This window comes from Stomoxys calcitrans, chromosome 3 (assembly GCF_963082655.1).
Source record: "Stomoxys calcitrans chromosome 3, idStoCalc2.1, whole genome shotgun sequence".
Lineage (NCBI taxonomy): Eukaryota > Metazoa > Arthropoda > Insecta > Diptera > Muscidae > Stomoxys > Stomoxys calcitrans.
In genome coordinates, this window is record NC_081554.1 from 154146119 (window position 1) to 154163113 (window position 16995).

Below are 16995 nucleotides of genomic sequence, written 5' to 3' on the forward strand. Positions count from 1 at the left end.
AAGTCGCAAAGCTAGGCGCTTGAAATTTTGCACAAATACTATTATTGCTGCTTCAAAAAGTTACAGAATAACTCAGCCTTAATGTAGGCTATAAAACTACCAACCAGTTGTCATATAAAACCGATCTTGGATCTTGACATCATGAGCGAGAGGGCGCAATTCTTATTCGATTTGGCTAAACTTTTGCATTTGGTGTTCTGGTATCACTTTCAACAACTGTGCTAAGTATGGTTCAAATCGGTTCATAACCTGATTTAGCCCTCTTATAAACCGATCACCCGATTAGACTTCATGAGTTTCTAGAGAGTGCAATTCGTATCCGATTTGGCTAAAGTTTTGCGCTTGGTGTTTTGGTATCACTTCCAACAACAGTGCTAAGTATGGTTCAAATCGGTTCATAACCTGATATAGCTGCCATATACAATAAATCCATCTTTCGACTAGATTTTTTGAGCTTCTAGATAGCGCAATTTTTATCCGATTTGGCCGAAATTTTGCACATATCGTTGAGGATTTACTTCCAACAACTGTGCTAAGTATGGTCTACATCAGTTCATAACCTGATATAGCCGTCATATAAACCGATCTCCCGATTAGACTTCTTGGGCTTCTAGAGGGCGCAATTCTTTTGTTATGACTTCCAACAACTTTTCTAAGTATGGTCTAAATCAGTTGATAACCTGATTAACTGCCATATAAACCGATCTCCCAATTTTACTCTCTAAGCCACTGGGGGACGCAATTTTTACCCGATTTGTTTGAAGTTTTGGAGGTGGTATTTTTCTATGACTTCTAATAGTCATAACAAGTACGGTCCATATCCGCCAATAACTTGATGTTGTTCATATATATATTGAAAAAATCATTCAAAGAACTTGACAATTGCGACCCATGGTTGAGGGTGTATAAAATTCGATTCGGCTGAATTTAGCACCCTTCTACTTGTTTTAAATACAAAAATAACACTTATTACAAGAAAACCCTTTATTTTTGACACAACTGCTACAGGTGAAATTCTATAACTTTCGCCAGGATTCTGTGGCTGAAAAAAAACCAGAAGTGCAGTATTTGCCTTCGTTAAAAAATCTTTTGGTCCTTTCACGAGATATATAGCAGGCCACTTTCTGATAGGCACTACGGCATAATGCGCAGTACTACCACAAATTGCTTACAGTAGAATTTGCCCAAATTCAGATTAAGAAACATGCCAAGTATTTCCATACCTCATCCCTTCATCTGCAGAAGCATAGGGTCTAGAATATTGGGTCTAGACTCTACATATTGGGGAAACAATTTCTTCTTCGATCTAGTGAACATAAAAAACTTCCTCAGATACTTCGCCATGTTATTGTAGCTAAAAATAGAGCATTTTGTGTATGTATATATACCCACATATTCTGGACAAGACTTTGTCCATTTAAACCTTCTATTAGTTATTATCCCCAACAAACTTCTTCTGTCTCACTGGCATCACAAAAAGCCAGATCAAGACCCGGATGATCTCACCCATTTTAGAAAAGACTGAAAGATACCAGAAGGCAAAGTGTGGTATATCAATTCGGTACATTGACGTTTTTACGGCTTAGCCAGCAAGTCGTCTTGTTAAATGTGTGAGTCTTCATCATATCTGTTAATAAAATTTGATTGACGCAGTTATACTTTTTAGCTGGGAACGAGAGAACTTATTATCTTAATAGTCACTTGATCCCTCAGCAGCCGAAATATATGCTGATTCTTCGACTCTTTTCATCTCATCTTATGCATGCTAGGTAAGAGTTTTTAAGCAATAATTGGACCCCTTGGCTTACTTGAAACATACTGCTTTTAACCAGTTTTTGTAATATGGATTTATTTTTTGGTTTAATATAAATCTGTGGGATTATTAAATCAATTTGGAATGCTTTTTATAAGAAGACTACAAAAATGCTTAGTTATTTAGCCAACTATTTCGTCTATGGTTCATATTTTCTGGATTTCAATATGGCTTTCACAAGGCATTGTCTGTCTAACTGCGTTGCATTTTAATGATGCTTTTACAAAATTTCCATTTACAAAACTGAAGTGAGTTTATTTCATGTACTGTGCTGTGGTGCTTCCTTATTGGAGTACACTTAAACTCTGCTAAAACTTAAATTAATTTTCAAAAATGAATACCCAATGCGGGTATTCATTAAAATTAAACAAACCTCCGGCATACAAGGACCCTCACCCCTGGAAGACCTAGCCAGCAGCCAGCAAGCAAGTTGGCGAAAGGACGGGGCGAACAAGGGCAGAATAATTTGCCAAACAGCCAAAAAATATGCAGCAAGCACACTTTGAACATTTCAATTTCAATTCGAGAATATGACTACGTTTTACATGAATGAAAACAAATATGGTTTTGCATATCTGAGAAATACTTATCTTCGGGGCATATTCTTTGAAATCTTCTCATTCATTTAGATATCGTTTTGGCCCTGGCAAAGAGTATTTCGGGCAGTGGAGTTTGAAGCGGGGGATAAATTGAAATGGTCGCTGGAAAATTTGCATTCTGGCATTAGCATATTCTGTAGGTATGTTTGAATATCTACACATGTGGGTTGTTTTTCTTTTTCCACAAACTGACTTTTTGTTGATTCTATATTTTCTGTTTTTAATTTGATTTCATACATAATGGAATGGACTTGTGGAAAGGTATATCGGGCGACCGACAAGCTAACCATCTAAGCAACCATACAGCCAACGATTCATACATTCTTTCATTCATTCCATGGCAAGTGTAGATCACCTCAATGTTCTGTACTGTTCTGTTATGTTGTGTTGATTTACATCTCATCACATTTCCATGTTGAATGCTTGGCAATGGGAATTGGGGAAAATGCCATAGCAATAGTAGTGTTTGCATTTTGTCCTGGGTCCTTTTGCTGTTTGTGTTGCTATTGTTGTTGCTGTTGTTGCTGCTGCTGCTAATGTTGTTATGGTACATTTCATAAACATGTTGAACAACATATGAACTTTATTATTTCATTATATGCTAAATATGTTTGTACAACTGTATGCTGCTTGGCCCCCTGTATGAGTGTGGTTTGAATTTCTAAATTTCCAATTTAACGCTAGAATAATTTCTGTGTTCTGGCAAAGTGATGACTATGACTATGTCGATGATGACGATGTTATGGCTGCCAATGACGATATAATGGTCAGCTTGAAAGCCGGTTCATGCTTAAGGCAGAAGGTGAGGTGTGGGGTAGGTGTTCTTGGTCTGTAAGTCATTTAGTTAGCAACCTCTGCTGTATATACTCAACTTAACTTCCACTCCCATTTTGTGTTGTTTTTCCTCCCCATATGGAAATTTTCCAGTTTCTTCCCTGGGTGAATTCTCCCGAACATTATGCTGGCTTAAAGGTAGAATTTAATTCGATGTTAATAATATTTGCGGTATGCCCTTAACACCCCAACGCCAAACCAATACCCACCACTGTACTTCTTTCATCATCATTTACCACCAGCAAGGTAATGGCCAAGGACGTAATGGTTGTTATGGTGTTGTGTGAAAACCAAGCATGGAGATTATAATTATTCTTTTTTTCTCTCTTTTGACTTTTCTAGCTTTGGCTGGTGAGCTACGCTTATTTAGTTTGTGCTTTGATGGTTGAATTGCGGGCAGAGCAAGCATGGCAAGCAGGGGGTCAAAATATGGTTTTAATTTGCCATTGTTATTGTAATGAGCACAAAGTGTATTAATTACAATAATTTGGCTTTGTAATTCCCATTAATGTGACCCAAAGAAAATTAAGAGCAGAAAATTGGAAAAATTCAAAGGTAATCAAATTTTGTATGCTGTGTTAAATGGTGCTCAAAATAAAAGGGAGCCTTAAAGTATGCTACAATAAAGCAATTTTAAACAAGTAAAAGCGCATTAAGTTCGGTCTGGCCAAATCTTGGCCCAAAATTTAGGATTTTTGCTTGTTCGTAGGATTTTAGCAATGGACACGAGCCAAAGAACCAAAACATTAAAATAAAGATGTTATCTTTAAATTTAATTTCCTACATACTAACAGACATGACTAGTCGTTTTCAATTTTGATCGCTGATTAATTTTTAGTTTAATTCATAGATGACTGTCCAATCATTAGTTTTTGAAAAATGCATTTTTTTAAACTTAGCATCTTAACCAATTTGTAAGGCTATTTTTCGTCTTTAACTATGGTTCACTGTTGTCTTGTCCCATTTATTTTTTAACCTACCATTTAAAGTAAAAAATCCTTAGTGTGGAGGAAAATATTTTTCACCAAACGGAATGTTTCCTTCAAAAGTTGAAAATTTGATAACTTTTAAATTAAGTTTGCTAATCTTTGGCTCGAATCTTTAAAATTGGGACAAACATTTTTTCAGTGTATCCTTCACCATGGATCCCATGTGAAAAGTTCTTTGATAGACTTTTTCGAATATATAAGAACACTCTAGGGACTCAAGAAATTAAATTGGGAGATCGGTTTATATGGAGCTATATCAGGTTATGGACTGTTTTGGAACATATTTAGCATAGTTGTTTGTTGGAAGTCGGTGCAAAACGCCACGTGCAAATTTGCAGCCATACCGTATAAGAATAATGCCCTCTAAAGGCTCAAGAAGTCAAATAGAGAGATTGGTTTATATGGGAGATATAGCAGATTATGGACCAATTTGAACCAAATCTGGCACAGTTGTTAAGAGACCTTACAAAACGCCACGTGCAATGTTTCAGCCATATCGGATGGGAATTGCTCGGTTTATATGGGAGCTATATCGGGTTTTAGACCAATTCACATCATACCTGTCACAGTTCTTGGAAATCATAGTAAAACGTTTCACGCAAAATAAAAAAAATGTTCAGCCAAATCGAATAAGAATTGCGCCCTCTAAGGCTTTAGAAGTCAAGATCCAAAATCGTTTCGCTACAAATGTACTGGAATTTGTTGTTATTCATTTTGACTCTTTGGGATAACCACCACACATAGACAACACAAAAATTACAACAAACTAGAAATTCTTTCCTTAAAAATGGGGGTAAAATTTTTTATTTTAACTTGCTTTTATTTAACATTTCTTTTCAAGTTAGGAAGTGTTCATTTAATATAGGAATTGCCTTATAGCGAATAAAAGCTCTTTCCTTACAAAGTTGAAAAACTGGGTATCTTCATGTTTCGTTTCTTTAAAGTTAGAACAAATTAAAAATTAAAAATCTCCAACACACCAAAATCAACTGAACTATTCCAAATTGTCTGAAGTAGAGCAGTTATTATGTCCGCATTTTTCGTCTAATTGCTAATATGCTGAGAGTCTAATATAATTTTCAAGTACTGCCTTGACGTTGGATAAGATGAATTTGTAAGACGCCTGCTGTTTACAACAACAGCTTTCGCAAGTTTTCTAGTCATAAAGAAGTATATAGTATTCGCTTGAAATTTTGCACCGATATTTCTTATTGTTGTAGGTCGATGGGGATTGTAAATGGGTCATATCGGTTCAGATTTGGATATAGCTCTCATATAAAGAGATTCACAGAGTTTACTTTTTGAGCCCCTTGAATAGAGCTAGCAAACTATAGATAATCTAAACATTCGATATTTTTAAAAAAATATCGATAGTATCGATACTATCGTTAATTTCCTATCACCTATATTTTGACAAAAAAAAGCCGTCGGTCAGTCAAATGTAAACTTATTCTTGAACGTGTAATGCTAGCCGCTCGAAATTTTGCAAAAATACTCAGTTGGGATTGTAAATGGGTCACATTGGTTCATGTTTAGCTACTATATCGCCCATAAATACCTATCTCGAGATTATACTTCTTGAGCCTCTAGTATGACCTCCAACATTTGTGCTAAATATGATCAGCATCGATCCATAAACATATAAACCGATCTCCCGACTTGAAATCAAGAGAAAGTAATTATTATCCAAATATATTAGAATTCATGGATATTTCTTGCTAAGACCCACCATTATCATTCTTTAGCTTCTGCCTGTAGTGCGAAACCGTGCGGTAGACTTGACAAACGGAATCCATGGTGGAGGGTACATAAGATTCGCCCAGCCGAAGTTAGCACGCGTTTACGTTTTGCAATTTTGCATATAGCGAAACATTGTCGATAATATCAATAGAAAAAATCTCAATCGATATTCAATTAAAAAATAAAATATTGAGGCCTAAAGGCTTCATTCGGATTTTGCTAAAATTTGACATAAATACTTCTGTTCTGTCTTCTAACATCTGATTCGATCCATAATCTGATATAGCTCCAATATAAACCTACCTCCCAAACTGACATCTTGAGGCCATGAAGGCCGCTATTGTTGCCCGATTTGGTTAAAATTTTGCATATAGTGTTCTGTTATGATATGTGAGCGTATTCGCATATAAGGCTTATAGTCTAGATATAAATCCTAAGATGAATATAAAATGTTCATCCTTTGTTATCAACTCATTAAGCCTGGCGCTTAGTGCCACGGAAGGGATGTACAAACAAGGGGGACTATATGTACATGGCCTTTCCGGACTATTTTTGGGTTGGGTGTGGAAAGAAAGAGGAGCTAAAAATATAGGATCAAGAACTTATCTAGGGGCATGTTTTTGCTGCAGAGACCTCCGGCAATGTGAAGTACAGGGTTTTTATTCCGGGACGCTACTTTAGAAGACTGATAGGGCAGCAAACGTCGCCGTATTTTTTTTGCCGCTCTTTTGACATTTCTCTTCAATAAGGAAAGATATAAGAGCCAACGACGAATCGAACTAATTAAAATTAACTACCGAAATTCGGAGTCAGTGGCCTCAACGTTTTTATCGAAAAATCATCTTCAGCGATTAGGCTCATTTCTGGCTGAATAGCCTGCAATCCACATGTACTCCATGAGTCATCATTGAATCCCGAAAAAATTACGGTTTGGAAAAAATTATGGGCCGGCAGCGTCATTGGGCCGTACTTCTTCCGTGATGATCAAAACCGGCACGTTGCTGTGCATAGGAATTGCTACCGTTCAATGATAACAGAATGTGTTTGGCCCCAATTGGATGGTAAGGACTTGGATATGGAGGATATGTGGCTCCAACAGGGCGACACCACAAGCCATACAGCGAATGTCACAATCAATTTATTGAGAACGTTTTGTCTCACGAAATGGTCCAGTCGATTGGCCGCCACGGTCGTGCGATTTGACGCTGTTAGACTATTGCCTGTAGGGCTATGTCAAGTCTATGGTCTATGCCAACAAGCCAGAGACAATTGATGAACTTCATACGAATTTCGAACGCGAAATTGCAGAAGTATCCGGTCGATTTATGGGGTTCATCGTCTGAACTTCTGCAAGCAGTTTCATTTACGATGCCATCATACGTTCTTTCACAGAGATGAAGAATTTCATTGATATCCACAAACGTTTTTGTTTTATTTAATAAAAACATTTGTAGCGTTCTTTTTGAAAAACCTAATATACGAATATGCATATGAAAAAGCGGATATTTTAATTCGTTCAATGGATATCTTAATGTTGACAGACGGATGAATAGAACATCTCACAATATATACACTTTATAAAGTCGCAGGCCTATATTTCATGGTGTTGCAAATGTAGTGTCAATAAAGGTATCCCCCACAACCTTTAGTATTAGAAATAAAAAAACAAAAAAAATAATCCTCTGATATTCATCATAATACGCACTACAGTCAACTTAGATATTTCAAAGGAATATAATAACTGTTATATATTCCCAAAATATTGCCTTAAACGTTTTTGTTTTATTATGCGTCAAATGTTTTCAAAGTTCTGCCCACCAGTACATTTTAACATAAAATACTTTCTTAATAAATATATGCGTCGTGCTTTTGTTTGTTTGTCTTTTAGTAAGAAATTCTTTTTTATTCTCCTCGAGAGGACTAAACATGGCAGAAAGTTGTGGCTTGTTGCTTTGATAAAAAGTAAACCGATTATATGACAAATATTTTATATTTATTTCAATGCTTGAAATAATTCTGAAGAATTTCAAATATTTTCATTGACAAATTGCCAGTTATACTTAAAGTGTTATCAAGGTAATTGTGGCATATGATGGAAAAGTCGTATAAAATTCTTTAACCACATTTCGACATAGGCATCCTTAGGGTATAAATGACATTTCAACATGTTTTCAACATTTTTGTGTTTCAGTTAGTATAGATTTTCCATGAATTCACAATTTGAAGAAGAATGGATATGCCATGCATAAATTCATGCTTAAGTGCTTTTATGCGAGTACAAATATTTTAGCTTTTGGCACAATTATCTGTTATTGTATATGGGTATAAGCTTTATTTGCTTTGCGTTTTTTGTATTTCGTTGGGGTTAAAAATATGATATGACAAATAAAAGAAGAGTAAACGCCTTAAGGTATGCCACTTTATAACGTTGTATTGTCAGTAGTATGGTACAACACCGTATATTTCATAACATATTTGTGCTTGGTAGCTTTCCTTTAAATATATATTTGAATTAATGATTTTATTACTTTTTAGGGAGATTCTTCATTTTTTTTGAGTCAAGAGAAAAGTCAAAAGTCAAGTTATGTGAAAAAATATGTATGCTTTAATTTTTCATAGTCCCTTGAAACATACTTTAAATCATTGCAATATATTCCGCATGACAATCTGTCTGATGAAATTACGACAACTTTCGAAAAAGTAAGGCTAGCTTTTGAAAATATTGCACAACTACTTATTATTGATTAAGGTCGATGTTGGGTATGGGTTAGATCGGTCCATGTTTAGATACGGCTCCGTTAAACGCAGTTCTTTCGTTGTGATCTCTAGCGCAATTCCTATATGATATGAACATGCAACAAGATACAAGTAGAATTCATTTCCATCATTCCCAACGGGTTTGTACTAGTATACTTAATAGATTCACTTCTTAAAGACGAATCATGCCGACCGGCCTATAAACAATTCAAAATTTGACATGTTCAAGGTTTCCAACTTTCAAGCGCTATGGATTAGCCTCTCGACCCATTAGGGTCTTCAAATGTTTCATGCACCTCAACATTGACTATGTTATATTTCGTGTCCATATCTCTATCAGTGCAAAAGTTCCAGAATTATTTCTAAGATTGCGGCTTGTAGTGTAACTCGTGATTAAACACATCTTTTGATTCATTTCACTCTGAAGCTTTTCTACCAGTCCCAAAAGTGCCACACCGATTGGTGTTGTCGACCCTATAATAGTTCTATACTTCAAAATACATTTCTATTGAATCTATTTATATTACCCTACCTTGACCAGTTTTTGACCCTTCGGTGCAAGATTTTCCCAATTATACTTGACATTAAAATTTTTGATGTTTAGACAAAATATTTAGTCTCACACCGTTTTCAACTCTAAACCTAATGGAAAAGTTTGAAATTTGTTTTTTATGGTACATTCCTTACCTTGTTCATTATAACTTCCAATTAAGTTTCATTATTATTTTTTTATAAACATAAATTGTATTCATTCAAATAAGCTGTCATCCACAAATCACACACATACATCAAAAATTGCAAATTCTAAGCAGCTTTCATTGTTTGCGCATACTTTTAGGGCACTGTCACGGGGCCATTAACTAGTCGAAGTTTTCCGTCTATGCATACAAATATGAATGTAACCAGACTTTGAGCAAATTGAATAGAATTCTCAATGCATATCCAATCAACAGACCCAGCCCAAGTTATATCCAGCTATTTTACAAATAGGCACTTGCAAAAAAAAACCGTAACGAAAGCAAATTTCATTCCCAAAGCAAAAATAAAACTTTATAAATCTCAAAGTATACATTGGAAGTGAAAGAGAGACAGGGTGAAAAGAAACACCAAAAACGAAATGTATATAAGCTTCTAAAACTATGCAAATGTTATTAGCTTCAAAAAGGCTAGGAATGTTTATTTAGTTTGCCATTTTCATTGTTGCCTGCCTGTCCGAATGCCAGCTTTCAACTCTCCTATTTAAGTTTCCTTTTTTTGGATAATAACTGGCAAAGCTATGCTGCTTGGTACAAAAGAAAGACCATCTACACGACCATTGTTAAAATTTGTCTTCGAAACAATGTATTAAAGTAGTTAACAGCACGCAATTGTTTGGCAGCAATGAATGTAGTCATCGTAGTCATTGAGAAAGTAGAAACAGCAGCCAAAAGCCACAGAGAACCAAAACATTTGCCTTATTCCAAAGCTTAAGTAGACAAAACACCCATAACTGTAAGCTCCTAAATGTATGCTTTGAAAAAAGAATAAAAATTTGTTGAAAATATATGAATAGAAATGCATATTACATGTGCATGGTGCAGGAGTGGTTATTTTAGGGTTTGTTTTTGGTTGCTGAATTTGAAGATAATCCCAATTTTTTTAAGTAGATAAATTTCTTTTCCCTTTATTAGTACATACTTTTAGGCATTTTGTTTGGCAGTAGGTGGAAGAGCAATTAAAATAGAGTAGCTTCTAACATTGTTTGGGTGAATATTCATGGCATTTTACTTGTCTAGCGAGGATTGGGAAAAAAAGCTTTAAGAATTTCATGCTATAGTCGTAGTGCCGTTTCTCAAAAATAAAACTGTAACAGATTACTTCGAAGAAAGTTTACAGTAGTTTAGTTTTTGGTAGATTGAGTTAATTTGGCTTAGAATAGTTTAAAAAAGAGGGTATGGTATTTAACGAATACTATATCATTGCGAACATACACCGAAGCCATTAGTCGGTTTTTTGTGCGTTCTACTTGTTCCAAATAGAAATCTGGGAAAGCTTATGTCAGAAATTCAAGTTCCATATACGAATTTAAATTTTGTGATTTTGCTTTCAAAAGGTGAGCACTTGCATAGATAGTTTCCCAAAATCTAAACGTTCTCTCCACAACCACTGAAAACAGTCTCACTGGCTGTATCTATCTTGTGTATGACCGCCCGTCATGCTATGTGACCCGTGGTGAAATGTAACCCCACTCTTGGCTTGTTCGCTCTCGGTCTTAATTATCATCCCAACTATTTCAAAACTTCCGAAGTTTCTTTTCAATCCCCTTCATTTCCCATCGATTATGCGATGATGCTGAGACCTGTTCCTACATTCAAACCGTTCCCCCAAGATCATCCTCAGGATAATTTGCATTTTGTATGTCTTAGTTTACCATGATTTGATCCAACGACTAAGGTACCTCTGTGTGACTGATGATACAAATATTCCTCTTATTTTATAATAATTTTTTTTTGCAATACAAGCCAACATAACTTATAGTCATCCCCTTTTCAGCCAATCATCCGTTTTATAAATGCATGATTCTATTGAAAAACGTTACTTTTGCAAACCAACCCCTAAATTATGGTTTAATTTAGACAATTTGTTAAATGTGTGTCATCTCTCTAGTGACAAAATACAAAACACTTCCTTCCTATTTGCTGCCTTTCAGCAACATGCATAAACAACTTCGCATTATCATGACTCTAATTTAACTTTCAATTCTCACTTGTCATGCCATATCATGGCATGTTGTTTGGTTATATAGTTTTTAAATGCAGCATGCTTAGACAAAATATATTCCATATATAGTAAAAATTAAACGATTCAACCACACACGTTTTGCACTTTCTCTCTCTGCCATAGCCTCTACCACCAAATAAAAGGATTTTATGGAGTACCATATAACTGCTGCCAATAGATATTAATCACCGTCACTCTAGCCGCAGAAGGGGTCAGTTTGTATGGTGAACCAGCAACCAAACAACCGCAAAAACAGCTTAAATTAATGACTCATGATTAATAATCTAAAGAACAAAAATCAAAAAGTTCCATTCGATGACTTTTCGACCGCACACCGCCGCACACTAAACACAGCCATCGCCACCCCGACTCCAGAGTAAAAATGAAAGCCATTTAAATTAATCAGTATACCATTAGGCGCTTGTGCAAGGGAATGAAAGAAACTGAAACTGATACTATTTATTAATGATTTTAAGATAGTCGGGGAAAAAAGTGAAATGGAGTTCGACAATAACAATTACAATAATGCTAACGCAAATATTAATTAGTATATTAATAAAAATGAGTTAATTAATTAAATTAATTAGTGAATTGCAAAAGGGCAGACAAAGCACAATATCAAATAATTCGATATAAAAATGTTGCATACCTTAAAGAACAATAACAAGTAAAAACGTGCTAAGTTCGGCCGGGCCGAATCTTATATACCCTCCACCATGGATCGCATTTGTCGAGTTCTTTTCCCGGCATCTCTTCTTAGGCAAAAAAAGGATATAAGAAAAAATTTGCTCTGCGATTAGAGCGATATTAAGATATTGTCCGGTTTGGACCACAATTAAATTATATTTATGTTGGAGACCTGTGTAAAATGTCAGCCAATTCAAATAAGAATTGCGCTCTTTGTGGGCTCAAGAAGTAAAATAGAGAGATCGATCGAGATGGTCATGAGAGAATCCGTCGTACAAAATTTCAGGCAAATCGGTTAATAATTGCGACCTCTGGAGGCTCAAGAAGTCAAGATCCAAGATCGATTTATATGGCAGGTATATCAGGTTATGGACCGATTTGAACCATACATGGCACAGTTGTTGGATATAATAACGAAACACGTCGTGCAAAATTTCATTCCAATCGGATAAGAATTGCACACTCTAGAGGCTCAAGAAGTCAAGACCCAAGATCGGTTTATATGACAGCTATATCAGGTTATGAACCGATTTGAACCATATTTGGCACAGTTGTTGGATATCATAACAAAATACTACGTGCCAAAATTCATTCAAATTGGATAAGAATTGCGCCCTCTAGAGGCTCAAGAAGTCAAGACCCAAGATCGGTTTATATGGCAGCTATATCAGGTGATGGACCGATTTGAACCATACTAGGCACAGTTGTTGAATATCATAACAAAACACGTCGTGCAAAATTTCATTCCAATCGGATAAGAATTGCGCACGCTAGAGGCTCAAGAAGTCAAGACCCAAGATCGGTTTATATGGCAGCTATGTCAGGTTATGGACTGATTTGAACCATGCTTGGCACAGTTGTTGGATATCATAACAAAACACGTCGTGCAAAATTTCATTCCAATCGGATAAGAATTGCGCACTCTAGAGGCTCAAGAAGTCAAGACCCAAGATCGGTTTATATGGCAGCTATATCAAAACATGGACCGATATGGCCCATTTACAATACCAACCGACCTACACTAATAAGAAGTATTTGTGCAAAATTTCAAGCGGCTAGCTTTACTCCTTCGGAAGTTAGCGTGCTTTCGACAGACAGACGGACGGACGGACGGACGGACGGACGGACGGACGGACGGACGGACGGACGGACGGACGGACGGACAGACGGACGGACATGGCTAGATCGACATAAAATGTCACGACGATCAAGAATATATATACTTTATGGGGTCTCACACGAATATTTCGAGTAGTTACAAACAGAATGACGAAATTAGTATACCCCCCATCTTATGGTGGAGGGTATAAAAACGATGCCACATTGTAATGAAAACATTAAAATAACATTAGCAAGAGTATACTCGAGGCTATCAATCATTTTCATATCCCTATTTAAAGTCAAACTAAGTATAATAATTTTAAAGAAGACTAAAGTAAAATAAAATAAAATAAAATAAAATTAAATAAAATAAAATAAAATAAAATAAAATAAAATAAAATAAAATTAAATAAAATAAAATAAAGTAAAATAAAATAAAATAAAATAATATAAAATAAAATAAAATAAATAAAAAAATAAAATAAAATAAAATAAAATAAAAAATAAAATAAAATAAAATAAAATAAAATAAAATAAAATAAAATAAAATAAAATAAAATAAAATAAAATAAAATAAAATAAAATAAAATAAAATAAAATAAAATAAAAAATAATTAAATAAATAATTAAAATAATTTTGTATTTATTATTTATTTTAATTTATTGAAATAAATTAAGAAAATAAAATCAAATAAACTAAAATGAAATTAATATTAAGTTAATTCACCCAAAGTGGAATGAGTCGAGCTAATGAGCATGAGAAGGATTTTAATTGATTATTGAAAAGAAATTACCAGACAACAGATGGATTTGAATATAGACAACACGCCTTAGGTAGACGTTTCTACCATGGCGAGTGCTTTCTTCAGTACTGTAGTGTTTCGCTTAACCTCCCGTCTGTCTATCCTGCAGTTCATTGTTTGATAATTTACAGCGTCAAACTTAAATAGAATTTAACTAAATAAAATACAATATTAAAAAAGCAAATGATATCATATCAAATTTTAATATATAAATAAATGTAATACAAGGGAATGAACGAGTTTTTATATGTATCCTCATTTTTTGCAAATATCCCCTTATGAGTCAAAACCAGTAATTTATTGTGTTACAAAATTATTCCATACTTTTTGGTGCTTTCGTTTTTTTTTTTTTTCTTTGTAAAAAGGAAGTCGCAAAGGGAATTATCCCTCTTAAATGTCACGTTGAGCACATTGATTAAATTACTCAAATAATTCAAATCTCGTTAACAGCATCATCGTCATGTGGTTCCACATTTACACTCCACGAAATGTTCTTTGCCTGTTTGTATGTGTATGTTTTTTCTTAGCCGTGTGTGTTTAAATCACATATGCTTTCTATACAGCACACACTCACACGACTGGCTCCATTCAAACTGCATCCAATACAATCTCCGTCCTGTTTAGAGTATTACTTAATGTTCCTTTTATAAGCGACGACAAAAGTTTAAACATACACTGAGTGTCATATAAAATTTTGCGCAATAAATGTGACACCACGATATAGGTGTGACTTTGCTGGGGTTATAAATGGTGATATCCCTTTCAAAATGTATATGTGGGGGAATGGTGGTAGATGCGCTGAAAAACTTTCACATGTTTTATTTGCTAGGGGGTAATTTGGGTATGTACGAAGCGTTTGAACATAAAATAATGCAATTGACATGTATTTGCCATAAACTATGCACAAGTGTCAAAAATCTTTGTGTCAACTATTTTGCGTTAAGGTGCCAAAAGCGAGGTGCATAGTTTTAGAAAGGGAACTATAAATTTTAGCCAGACGTGCCAATGTTGCATATTTAGAGTTGTTTCGTTGTTGGCATTCAGTTGCTTTTGTATTTTTGAGGGTAATAGGATACTAGCACAATTAGGTTATGCTAGAATTTCAATGTGTCACTAGAATTCCAATGCGTCTCATGGCTTAGCTTGGGTGTTTGATACTGTTGGTGGAAATTGTAATTATCTTTTGTGACATACAGCCAAAGGAAGTGTCTTTAGTGAAAGAAAAATTTAAACCATATAGTATCAATGGTATTCATAGTGAAGTAATACTGTGATTTAGTACCTAAACAATATTTATAATGGCCTAAACCATCCGTACCACATGGTATTGTGTTGGATTTACTTTACAATCGATACCATTCATTTTTCGTTCGGCGTATAGGGTATTGTGGAGTAAAGTCAGTGTAGGTTAAAAATTATGGTAAAATTTTACGGCCCTATTCACAAAACTTTATGAGGCCTTGAAATAGGCTTATTTGACAGTTCTATAAAGGAAATATGCAAAATAAAGCCATCACAAATCAACATCAAGTTTTGCGAATAAGACCGTTACAGTTTGAATAGTTTTTAGGAGAGGTTGCAATAGAAATAATTAAACAACGTGGTCGGGCGGGATTTATGTAAGGAGGACAACTTCGTCCATAATATACACCATGTAAGTGAAGTAAAAAAGCTATAGAGAAGTAAACAGAAACCTTAAAGAAATATTTAGACTTTTATATCTATGTTTCAATTAGATCCATCGATAAACTCCCTTGCTCATTTTGATAATATTATGTTGCAATTTCATTTAAAATTTTAACGTTTTCATCATCTCAAATCCTATCTGTTTTAAAGATCCACAAATCGCTTACCATAGAATCCTATCAATTTATCATAATACCTTACCCTTGCTAAAGAAAATGTCGAAGTTGTCCAAACTGAATGTTTTAAGATTTGTCATGAAGGTTAAATCTATTTTTGTTTAGGTTAATCAGTTTTCTGCTTTGTCAACATCTCTAACCTTTCATATTTAAAGCGATTTAAATTCTAAAAGCCTATTAGCTTTGAACGCTGACTTTCCTCATCTAGATAAGGATTGACTTCTCTCCTTCCATCCCATTCCAAGAAAGGCATTACCATTCCTCTTTCTTGTTGGTGCTCTCTTAAAAAATTTTTCAACATTCCATAGATTTCCTTTTGGGCTTTTGCCTTCAATCATAATAAAGTTCCATTATATAGTCGACCTTTTTACCACTTTAACTTCAAAATTCCCTTATCCACAATATCCCCGCAAATAAAAGCATGTTTGACTAATTTCCAGTGACATAAATAGCATACTTTTAGGCTTAACTATAACAAATCACATTTTCCATTGGTTATACAGTATTTGAAATGCTTTGCTGCAGAGAAGAGAAAAAAGCCTGCCATAGAAACACTCATAAATTATTTATATAAAGCAAGAAAAAAAAACAACAAGAATAAGGTAGGACAATCGAGAAGAAAGGACAAAACCGAAGGGATTTCTTCATCATCTGCCTTGACCACCACACATAGCTTTGGGGAAGCAGGAGGAAATAAAAGCCTAAGGCATATCAGGACATGAGATTTTACATTTATTGTATGGGTGGCTTTTGTGGTTTGACCTTATGGCATTCCAATGTATAAATGTGTATTGGGGAAAAGGAAGTTGTAAAATATCTTAAAAATATTTCTACGCTTTTCTTCCTCTATTAAGTGGTTTAGTTTCCTTACAGCCTTTGGCTTCAAGTCAACCTGACATTTGTAGGATTTTTATTGTTATTGTGATTAGTGGTTCTTTGTGACAAATACCTTGGGTGGGAGAAATGTCAGGGGCTACATTTTTTATGGTGACTTCATAAGATTAGTGGATGCAATTTAATTTATAGTTAAGCAAAAGAAAGGAAATAACT

General features: G+C 34.7%; 1 protein-coding gene across 5 annotated transcripts in view; it reads left to right on the forward strand.

Moving 5' to 3' along the window:
- The window catches only part of LOC106084428 (tyrosine-protein phosphatase Lar), a 710785-nt gene that overhangs the window by 140755 nt on the left and 553035 nt on the right, over positions 1-16995 (forward strand). The gene's annotated exons all lie outside the window — the stretch shown is intronic.